We start from the raw sequence: 11,280 nt of genomic DNA, 5'->3' as shown, positions 1-11,280 counted from the left end.
TTAATTGGATATATTCAACTCAACTCAAGTGAATCAGACAGGAGCTGACAACAACATTAATATATGTACTGCATTACCACTAAATGTCTGACCTCATGTCTCACCTTTCATACATAACGTCTGCGAAACATCCTCTTTCTCACGCCGCGTGCACACGTGAAAACAAGCCAATTAGTATATAAAGCGTTAAACTTGAGAAGACGCATTTTTGTAGGTGTAGTACTTCTGTGGGCACTGTAACAACAGCAGGTGGCTATACGTGTATATCTGTGTGTGTGATGGCATTCATTCCCTCCCACTGGATGTGCACAAGGGCATTCAATCCTAGACTGGATCACTAGAGTGTCACATTGAAGGTGCTTTTGTGCAACGGCGACACTGGGATTTCTACAATCTTCAATGGAAACAGATCTGACCAGTTTGTTAAAGCAAAGGGCAATATGGCAACTGACTGTGGTGTGTCAGAAAGTGCATTTGGCAATGGACAGATACAAATACCCGGCACCTGGCCTAAATAAAGTCACCTCTGTAGTAATGTGTTCCAGGTCATTAAGCCCTCACTTGGGGGTTAGTGGAGGATGTTGCTCTGGTTCTTTCTGTTTTAGAGGGTGTGATTTTCCCATTTGAGCGGCTGTGACTGACCTGACTGTGATGGTGTCCATAAAAGACTAGTGTGCGTAATGTTATCACTTTACCCAGTTAAGATGGACAGTCCAGCAATACCGCTGTTATCAATCACCTTTTACTGTGCATTACTGTGGGAGAGCGGCACCCCGCCGAGAGCAGCTGATATAAATAGCCGATGAATTCCTCTGTGGCTCTTGCTTTATTTCTCTCAGTATTCACGGCATGAGGCCACTGCTCACCATCATCACAACACGCTTGATTCAGCTCTCTTAAGCAAGAATCCTCTTTTAAAACAATTCAATCCCAGAATCAGCATCAGCAACTAGTTTCCGAACATTGTCACAACTGCACTCCAGTAGCAAGTGAAAAATAATTGAAATAGTGATACAAATCGAAACTTGCTCCTTCTATTTGCAGCTAAAGGAGAGTGTTTATTTAACTAGGCTATATCTTACTTAGAGCAAATCTCATGAGAGAGCCAGACTTTGAGCGTTGAGAAAAGGAGCAAAAGCTCTCTCTCTCTCTCTCTCTGCAATATAAACTTTGTTCCACAAAAGCTATTGCCAAGGCTATGTTCGGTTTATCAATTCTGAGTGTGGCTGTAATTCTTCAGAATGTGTTTCTAATTTGTTTTAAGGTCCATTGCTGTGGCCTTCAAGTGAACTGACAAAGCAGTTCTACTAAATCCTTATAACAAAACAATAATTTAGGCCTAGAGAGGCTAGGGGAAAAAACACATCAATGATCATATAGCCTACACAGCAGATTCCAACTTTTATCTTGATTGTTTGATGCGGCGTAATGAGCTATAGCCTGCCTATCCCAGAACAGTTGGGCATTTTTATGTTTTTAACTTTTATGTTTGTAATTAGCTATTCTGCTTTAAGACTGTGTGCTGTAACAGCTACAAACCTGGGTTTAGAGGACTGGCATAGATTTTTAGGTGCAGTGCCCGGGCCGGCAGCCTCTTCTCCTCCTCCCTCCGCCCATCTGCAGTATCTTGTTGTGCTGGACCACGAGCCACCAGCGGCAGCAGTCCATTCCGGGCTATCACAAACATCTCCTACAGCGCCTCCTCCTCTCCCCATGCATGCAACAACACACAGCTCTCACACACCACAGCAATAAACCCCGGTGCTTCTCCTGTCTCCAAACGCAGCTCAAATGACATCACATTGCTGCAGTGCTGCACTGTCCGTGAAAGGTGTCAGTCGTTTCCTCCGATAACCAAGGACTAGTGCGTCCTGTCTCGCGACCACATTGGACTGCTCTTTCCTCCAGACATCATGGCGTGACAGGCAGCAGGTTTTCATTTGCACTGGGATGCTCATAACGCAGGTGGACGGCGTTTGGGAAAGGCTTCTATTCGCCTAGGATACAACGTAACTCTCTGGCTCAAGAAAAGCTCGACATTACTTCGTGGAAGAAGTCTTATGTGAGCGCTATACTGCTCACACGGGCTGCTCTGTCGGAGGAAGGAACACACTATCCGTGCTTTGGGTGGGATTCCATTGTAACGCTCGAACCAGGAGGAGAGAAGTTGTGGCAAGACAACAACTACCGGTGGGGCAGGCGTGAGCACGACAGAGCGCCGCTGCCTTATAGTTATTGAGCTTCGTGGTTTTATTTCTGTAGACTTGGTGCAGAATTTGCCGCCAGCCTCCCAGTCGTCAGATGCGCTCGAAAGCGACTGCAGTTTTCCGTCAAGGGTCCATCTGGGCTGTGAATTCGAACGCGCGCGAGATTTATTGGAAATTAAACCTTCCCTTATTTGTGTGCTACAAAGAACTACGTGGGGGACCTGAGCCGACCACGTATTCACGCTCTAGCCCCGCTTGAAAACACCGATCTGGGGCACACCTGACTCTGAACGGCTTTATTATCCTGGGAAATGGATTTTTGGCTCTGTGTTTTAAGCCACTCTGTTGTCGCTTTTTGACATTAAGGTGGGGTTTTGAAGGAGGCAATTGAAGAGATCCCGCTCTCACGCCGAAGACTGCAGATTGTCTATTGGATTCTTGCACTCACTACGCAAACCCGGTAAGAAAAGCATAAAGGCTTTTTACGCGCACGGTGGGAATAACGAATGTCACTGCATCCGACGAGGGAAATTATGTCCAACTCTTCAGCGTTTGCTTCCCGAGGATTGCCTTTGGTAAGTAGTCACTAGGAAGACCTCAGCAGCATAAGAGGGATAATCACACCTTTTTCACTCGAGAAAGTAATGTTTTCCACCTTTTTCTATCTATCTATCTATCTATCTATCTATCTATCTATCTATCTATCTATCTATCTATCTATCTATCTATCTATCTATCTATCTATCTATCTATCTGCTGAATGCTTCTGGATACTTAAGCACACTGGAGCAGACCTCACGTGGTGGTGCACTTACTGTTGGTATCGGCTATAGCTCTAAATGCTGTTAGTTCTATGATGGACAGTCTTGGCATGTCTACGCCTTGACTATTTAGTGCGCGGCAGAGATGCTTAAGCTATGACACATTAGTTGAATGTCGAGAGACAGAGAGAATAGTGTTGACTGGCCCGGGTGTGTCTGCATCAGCACCATGCGTGCATATGGGCCAGCACTTCATAAATATGAGCCGGTCTCGCCACAGTCCCTGCAGGGTGAACTGTATACTGAAGTGGGGGTGACTCTTGTGAGCGAGGATTGACATGAACTTGTTAATGGTGTGATTATGGCTTTTGGTTACTAATGGGACTGAAGCTGAATGTCTTGTCATGTTGTTATTGTTTATCAATCAGGCGACACTGTTTGAATATGATGAAGAGCCCCAGATACTCTACTGCAGCATGATTAGGATCTCATAGGCACTATAAATGAGTGCTGCCAATTGTGTCTGCTCGAATGTTCAGCCCCTGCCATCATTTTGCAGTTATTCAATGCTCATGGGCTCAGCTTCCACTCAGCACTTCTGGAGAAGTTACTCCCTGACTCTAATTTTGGCACGCTGAGACAGAGAGGGCCACAAAGGTCATTGTCTGGTCTCTGAGACTGCTCTCATCACTCAGAGTACAGGGAGAACAGCAGATGGGACTTCATGTTATACAGCATGTGCATGGACAGAGCCAAGTTGTAAATTTATTAGATGGAGGTGTGTTAGCAGTCCTCACACTCACAGAAAAGTCAAGGGAACATTTCTCATATATGCCAGCGGTATCCTCATAATTCTGTGCAGGAATCCCCCGGGGAACACAGCATTGGCCAGCTCTACTACCAGAGATTAGCCACTAGTCATACTGCAGAGCTACTGGAAAACACAGCGCTGTACAGGCTGCTTTAGCTTAAGTGATCTTAGGGACTGTGTGGTGCACTCATACATAGAGCAGGGCAGCGGTCAATGGGGAGCTCATATAAAACTGCACAGCAGGGGTAGAATGGACGCCGTCACAAGGTTGTAGCATTGCAACAAGCAATAAAGACACTTGACTTTTATTGCTCAAATAAAGAGAAGCAGCAATTTTTCATTAGACGGTAACACTGAATCGAATAGAATGAAATTATCAGCTCTAGTCTCCTAAAATAGAGGTTCATGAGGAGGACTGACACCCTAGAGTCTTATCGGATTTGTAATGTGAAGTAACATGTGCATGCAGCAAGGTTCTTTACAGTATATTTAGAGATGTTTTTTTCAATGTTGTTAGTAATGATCCTGTAGCTTCACTGTGTTGCAGTGTGTTACAGCACAGGCTCTGGACACCGGCTGTCGTGTGTGCATAATGTGATCAGACAGGATGGTCATTACCATTATCATGCATTATTCCTCACACTCTCTCCAGGTTTAGCATTAGTTCAGCATGCTCTGGGTAAATGTACAGATTGTGCTGTAGCGTGCTTTAAAATGGCTGAAGTGAGGAGGTTTCTGTTTCTGGGTTGCTGTACTCAGACAGAGGGGGTTAGATTAATGGGGGCTCTCTTGCTTGCCATTCTGTTGCATTGTGTTACAGCAGCTGCTTGTAGTGCCCGTGTCATGTGTTCACATTATGAAATCACAAGTCCAGGGTTATCAAGCACTGCAGGTTTGGGAGAGTATAACAAGTGTCATCTTTTCATTTATAAGCCAGTGGTGAAGGCTTTAAGCAGAGGATTTAAACCTGAACTATGAAAATAGCCAGGGTGACTCATTCTCACCGTGACATTTGCACATTGTACACAGTTGTACCAAAGATGTTTTTCAAGTGAGCTCTGCGAAGGAAAATACACTTTTTTAGCATGCATGTAATTTTCCACTGCAAGACACAATTATTCACAGGGGCAAACTACAACAGAATAAAATGAAGAACATAATGCAACAGTGTGTGCACCAGGGCAATAATACAAACCAATTTATTAGAAAAGAACAGAGAGTAGGCTATGGTCTCGTTATGTAAATTAATTTAGTGTTCAAAAATTAGTCTGGCATTTTTCTAACATGTTTTTGTAAATAAACAGTAAAACATCAAAGAATTAGATGATGAAAAAATGTGAAATACTTTTAAAAGAGTGATGTCAGGGAGAGAAAATGCTCTACGTTTTAGTAACAGTCGGATTTTGGGAGTCTGTGAGAAGAATTGATTCCGTTGTGGAAAAAAGGTAGCAATAAAACGGCTAGAGCAAGATGAATGCGTCTACCAAAACATGTTATTTACTACTCTGGGTTTAGGAGGAAACAGAAGCATAACTAATGACCAAAACTTCCAAAAGAAATCTCATATCTCACTGCCGCCGTGTTACTCAACAGCTTTAGCTGCACTTTTAGCATTAATGAGAGTAAACACACTCAGTATTGAGTTTAGAAGATTTAAGATGGGTAAACATCTCAAACACCTGTTCATTGCCTCGAGTGTCTACTCATTAGGGGTGGTCAATAAAATTCATTCATATCATGATTTCTGTGGTCTCGATCACAATATCCACTTTATCACTGTTGCTGTGCACTTGATGCATATTCCATTTTAGGGACAGCAAAGCCATCTGCTACTTCTGAAACTTCAACACGTCACTATTGCTTTAAATCCCCCTTTCACCAGTAGAAGCAGTATATAGCATAGAGCAGCATGGAACATTAAAAACCTCTGCCACAACTCACAGACTGACAATATCACCAAAAGAGCAGATTGTCACGGATCAGATCGCAGTTCTGTTTTTGGCGTCATATTGCTTAAATGAAATATTATTACAAATTATTTCTTGTAATGCCGCTGTGCTGTTTCGCCTACATCGATGGTTAATGTATGGATGCCTATAATGCTTCAGTTGCTGGTCTAGTCCTCAGCGTGACCTGTCCTGACCCGCTCAATCTTCCCACTGCAGAGGCGGCAGATTTTCACAGTTTTGTGGAACAGGTTTACACCCAGTTCAAAGTCACACAGGTTAAATGGATCAGAAACTTGTGGGTGACCTTGTCTATGTTCGCCCTCTTTTACACTGCTGGGCTTTGTCCCTTTTCATGTGCAATAATCTGTCCCGCTATTCAGAGCAAGACACAACAGCGGGTACTGCCAAATGTGCAAAATATGAGAAAAAGTCATATGATTCATGCCTATATGTATCCACATTTTGTATTATTTTACAATGTTTAGTTCTTACGCAATATACGTAGCAAGAAAGGACAAGGGACGCTTGTTTGAGTTTATACTTGTTTTTACCCTTATTATCAAATTCTTCATTATGAAATATTAACTATTAACCTAGTCAATTACAACAGTTTTCAAATGATAACCTTATATGTCAATTGAATTAATGAATGTTTTTAAGGTGTATTTGCACTCCCTCTACCTCTCTCTACATAGTAATGGATGTGCCATTTGTTATTGTGGATTTCGAGTGTCTGCCCTGAGCATGCCTTTTAACCATGTCTAAGCATGTTGTTTTCCTGACACACTGATAGAAACAGATGAGCTAAGGAGCTGCCGTGCTTCAGCACTGACCCTCATGCCGCTACATGACGAATGTCACATCAAATGGAAGCTATAGGGTGTGACCAGAATGTACAATAGAGGCCTGTGAAGGGAGGAGAGCACTGGCGCAGAGGGAGACAAGAGCTGGAGAAATAAGGATACAGAAGCAAGTATGGGTTTGCTAAGAAGCTAATTATACTTGCAGAATGTAATCCTGTATTGAATCGGCCAGCTGAAACACATTATTAACATACCATAAACATTCAATCCTCTTGGGAATAAGACTGCACAATATTTTTCATATTTAATGTGATATCAATCAATCTAGATCTATCTCACAGCTGCTTACTATTCTGTGTCTACTTTTAGATATAGTAATTCAGATCCTTAAAGGAATAGGCCACAGTTTTTGCATACTGAAATATGTTGATGAGTGATGACAAGTTGATGCGTACCTGTCTGGTCTTTACACGTGTGCTCAGTCATGCAAAAACACCGAACATGTTGCTAGCATTTAGCCTCTCCTCCTCTCCTCATCGACCCAAACAGGAGTAAAGTTAGAAGCAACTAAGCTCTTTCACATTTTCCCTATTTAGATACAGTTATGTGAGCGTCTATAGTCACGCAAAATGAAACATGTCGATTTTCTAAGTGAATAAAAAGGCATACTATATTGTAAGGCGTAATGACACCTTAGGAGCACTTTGTCTTTCCTGCCGGGCATCAGTGTGCTCGTACTTAACAGCTTTTTGTGAGGAGTTTGCATGTTCTCCCCGTGCGTATACGCTGGTTTCCCCTACCACTATAAACATGTTAAATCGGCCAGAATTAATGAGAGTGTTTGCCTGTGTGACTGGTTGGTGGTGGTCGGATGGTGCAGGTTGGCAGCCTCACTTCTGTCAGTCTAACCTAGAGGCATCTGTGGAACAGTAGTTTACCACCACCGTGTATGGAGTGAATGAATAATAACTGCAGCGTAACTACCGAGAAACTTGGATACTCTAAAATGTTCACTTCTTGCATACAAAAATATCATAAAAAGTAAACACAGCAAAGGGATTGTCCCAGGGCTCCCTAAAATCAAATTGAAATATTAGAGTGAATTAATGCGTGTGTGAGTGAATGGTTGGAATGGGGCATTCTTGTTTTTATACTGGAAAGCGCCCCGGGCACTTTCTGGCTGTTGTAAGGCGCTACACAAATACAATTTGATTGATTGATTGATTGATTGATTGAATGGCATAACAGGAGTATTTGCAAAATGTAAAACCACAGAATGCTTCATAGATCGAAGGTGACCACGAAAGTTATATTGTTTTGTAGTGATAATGATATTTTACAGACAGGCATCACTTCTAAGGTGTCTAAAAAAAGTGGTCGAGCACTTAAAATAAAATAACTAGTTCAGATGACAACTCTGTGAAGCTTTTACTACACCATAAGATAACATAGTGCAGTCACTACACAATCTTTCTTTTGGCTTTGGAGGAAAATGACTTGTGTCATATGTCTCCCTCCAGAAAGAGATTGTTGTGCATTTATCCTGCCACCGCTGCTGCCTTGAGCCCTGTCATCGTGTGCCTGCTCATATGGCCCGTTAAATGAAGGGCTTTAATATCCTGTAAACAATGCTGGGAGTAGTGCAATGGCTAATCTCTTTCTTGATGTCTTACATGGGATCTTCTGGTGTTCCTGCAGTCTACCTCAAGGTGACATTGATTCAGATGATGCTTTCACTCTCTGCATCTGTTCATATTGATCAATAACTTCTACCAAAGAACAGCATTTCCCATTTGGCTCTCTAGAGAAAGTCAATTAGGACGACTACTCACTCCCATGCCCAATCTGAAACGCACGCAAACACAACCCAGTGCCATTAAATAATGCATAAGAACAATATTTTATTGTGCAGAGCTACCACACTGCTAACTTGTTCTATTAAGACTTTCTCTTCTCAACCACAGAGCAATAGTCCAAATGCATTGCAGTTAATGGAGCACTTTGTCCTGGATGGGGCATTAACATCAGATAATGCACCCATAAATTATTACCACTAAATATGTCGCTATAACTGGGGATCGGTTTGTCTTGGCTCATGATTTGCAAGTAGAGATACTTCCTCAGGCTGCACAATGTATCTAAAAGTACTACAAATTATTACAGTAAAAAAGATAAGCCAAAGATAAGCCTTTATTGATCTCATAACATTAGCTCCCAAGAACACTCAGGGGGTGCAAATAGACAGGACAATGTGCAATCAAAGAGGAACAGGATAATGTGCACACAGGTACATGGGGGTATCTTATGTAAAATGAATGAATGGACATAATCTACCATAGAATATTCTATATAGATTAAGTGAAGATAGTAGAGGAAGAACTCTTTTTCCAACTCAGATGTTGAAAAAAAAAAAATGAAGTGAAAGATGATTCTATCATTTTTAGCTAATATCCATTTCAAACCACCGTGAATATGTTCAGTCCTGATTAATAAAAACCTAAAATATCCTCTTTCAAAGCTTCAATCTTCACATTTTGCTATTTCCTTTTCTCATTTAGTGTGGATTTCACATTACGCTCAAAACCCCTGAACAAACAAACGATTCTTTCTCAATTTGTTTTTATTTTTCTTGAAGGTGTGCTGTGGATTTCAAGGTCTGTTTATCATTTTGATTTTTGAAAGTATAAGAATAGTCAGAGGAAATTGGGTTTCTTTCTTTGTCCTTAATTCATTATCACAGCGCTAAGTTCGGAGGATTCACAACTTGATCGGAGTGTGCGTGCGTTCTGAGCTCAAAAGAAAGAAAGCAAATTCACCTTGATTTAATACTCTCCCAGTTTTTTATGCTTAGACTGAAATGTAAGGGAAATTTGGTATGAAAAAGCAACCAAGTCCTGAGAAGATGAAATATATATTAGCTTAAAGTAGGAGAACGCAAACTATCCACATTTTCGACACAGATCCATGAAATAGCTTTTTGCCTTTGATGCTGCCTTTTGTGCATGTATTATTTGATATCTTTCTCATCGTACGCACAGCGCTGGTAAAGTGGTAATTTACTGCTGTGCGCCTTTTCTAACAACAAGCTGGCAGGTTTATTTTAAGGTGTGATGCTACTGTATATGTTCCAAGAGTCTCACATTATTGCAGCTTAAATCTTACAGCTCTCTGAAGCATTTACTGCACCGAGATACAAGGACATGTTCACTTGGCCATGATTTCAGACACAGGATTGCTCCTGTGGAAAATTACGGTCCGTGTTGTTTTAATTAGTGGCCTCTTCAACAGCATGACAAATTCAATGTGGATTGAGTAAGAGGGGGGGGATATGATGTGAAATGAGTTGTTTATTTGTAACTTTATTACTGTTGATATACTACCTGTGTTACAATATATTACAACACTATTGCGACGGCCATATATTATTATAATTGGTGGAGGTTTTGTGCATAAACTCAAAGTCTGCTTCCACTGTGTCCTTGGGCGTCACTTCCATGCGTTGCTTAGTTGAGCGTGACAGATTCATTTATCATTATTATAAGCCGTATACTGTTATTACTTCTACTCTACCGCTGTTTCACTACTAAACTTCATTGTTGTGACTTTTACTACCCAATGAACCACTAAAGGCCAAATGGAGCTCAACAGTGGAAGCTGGCGACGGAAGAAAAAAGATCACATTCAACATTTCATAGAGGTGGAGAATAATCAGCTATGTGCTGATGATCATAGCTTGGATATTTTACAGGGAAAAAAATATATACTTGAAAGTATGGCAAAAGGCTTCAATAACTTTTGGATTTGTAAAGTTTTGGACAAATCTTCAATTTAAAATCGTGAGTTTTCTGTCCTTGAGTTAACAGAAATCTGTCCCTCCAGCAAAGAACCTCTGGTACTCAAGATGATTTTCAGAAATATTACAACGCAATTCTGAGATTTAATAGATACAATTCTGTTAAAATGTCCTTGCAAAACAGCCTTTTAGGTCTTGATATTCAGGAGCCAATGTTTGAGCGGTAGTGCAATACCTCTTCTTCCATTTGTAGATGTGGTCCTCTTATTTGCACTACAATTGGAAAAGACAGCCTGTGGTGTTTCGACAATGGACAATGCACCATCTTATTCATTAGTTTAGCAGTTTATTAGTTCAACTTTCTCGCTGCCTAACTATTAACAGACAAAACACTTAAAATGTGTGTATTTAATTATATTCTTGTAATGTTGCAAGTACCTGCTGAACTAATCAATGAGACGAGCTTTGTGCTTTTATTTTGGTGCGCTGGATCGAAACAGGAAGTCACTTCTGGGGCGGCGTTAGTGTGATTTCAAGTTACGCACAGAGCCATTAAGTGCCCCTCCACAAGCAAACTTGCCTTCACCTGCTTTAAACCCTAAACAATAATAAAGATATTATTATTATTACTATTTTCTATCCTTTTTATTTAAAGGAGATTTTGAAAGGATTTTTTGCTTACGGCACCAGGGAGGAGCCCCGACTCTTCAGCTTCAGAGCTTTACATAGCTTTTCTCTCATTTGTTTTTGAGTGGTAAGTGTCTTTTGTTTATTCTTTGCCAATGCCTAAAAATGTTTCCAAATTACAGTAATAGTGTAGTGGGCTTCTATTGTGTCTCAGTTTAGGCACTAAAGGCAAACACTGATTAGCAGAGAAGGCCATATGCTATTTGAATACTCGTGACCTCAGCACTATAAGTCACTGATCAGCACATTATTATACGTATGTACATGCA

General features: G+C 41.2%; 1 protein-coding gene across 4 annotated transcripts in view; it reads left to right on the top strand.

Annotated features, from left to right (window-relative positions):
- Window positions 1–1,631: 1,631 nt before the first annotated feature.
- Window positions 1,632–11,280, top strand: part of lrfn1 (leucine rich repeat and fibronectin type III domain containing 1) — a 138,058-nt gene continuing 128,409 nt past the window's right edge. For all 4 annotated transcript variants that reach the window (XM_079557021.1, XM_079557019.1, XM_079557020.1 and 1 more), the window contains exon 1: window positions 1,632–2,782. The gene's annotated coding sequence lies outside the window, so the exon portion shown is untranslated. The remainder of the gene's footprint in view (window positions 2,783–11,280) is intronic.

The sequence above is a fragment of the Gobius niger genome, assembly GCF_951799975.1.
Source record: "Gobius niger genome assembly, chromosome: 1".
In the NCBI taxonomy this organism is placed as follows: Eukaryota; Metazoa; Chordata; class Actinopteri; order Gobiiformes; family Gobiidae; genus Gobius; species Gobius niger.
Note: the sequence above shows the minus strand (reverse complement) of the source record. Positions and strands in the feature narration are given on the sequence as shown.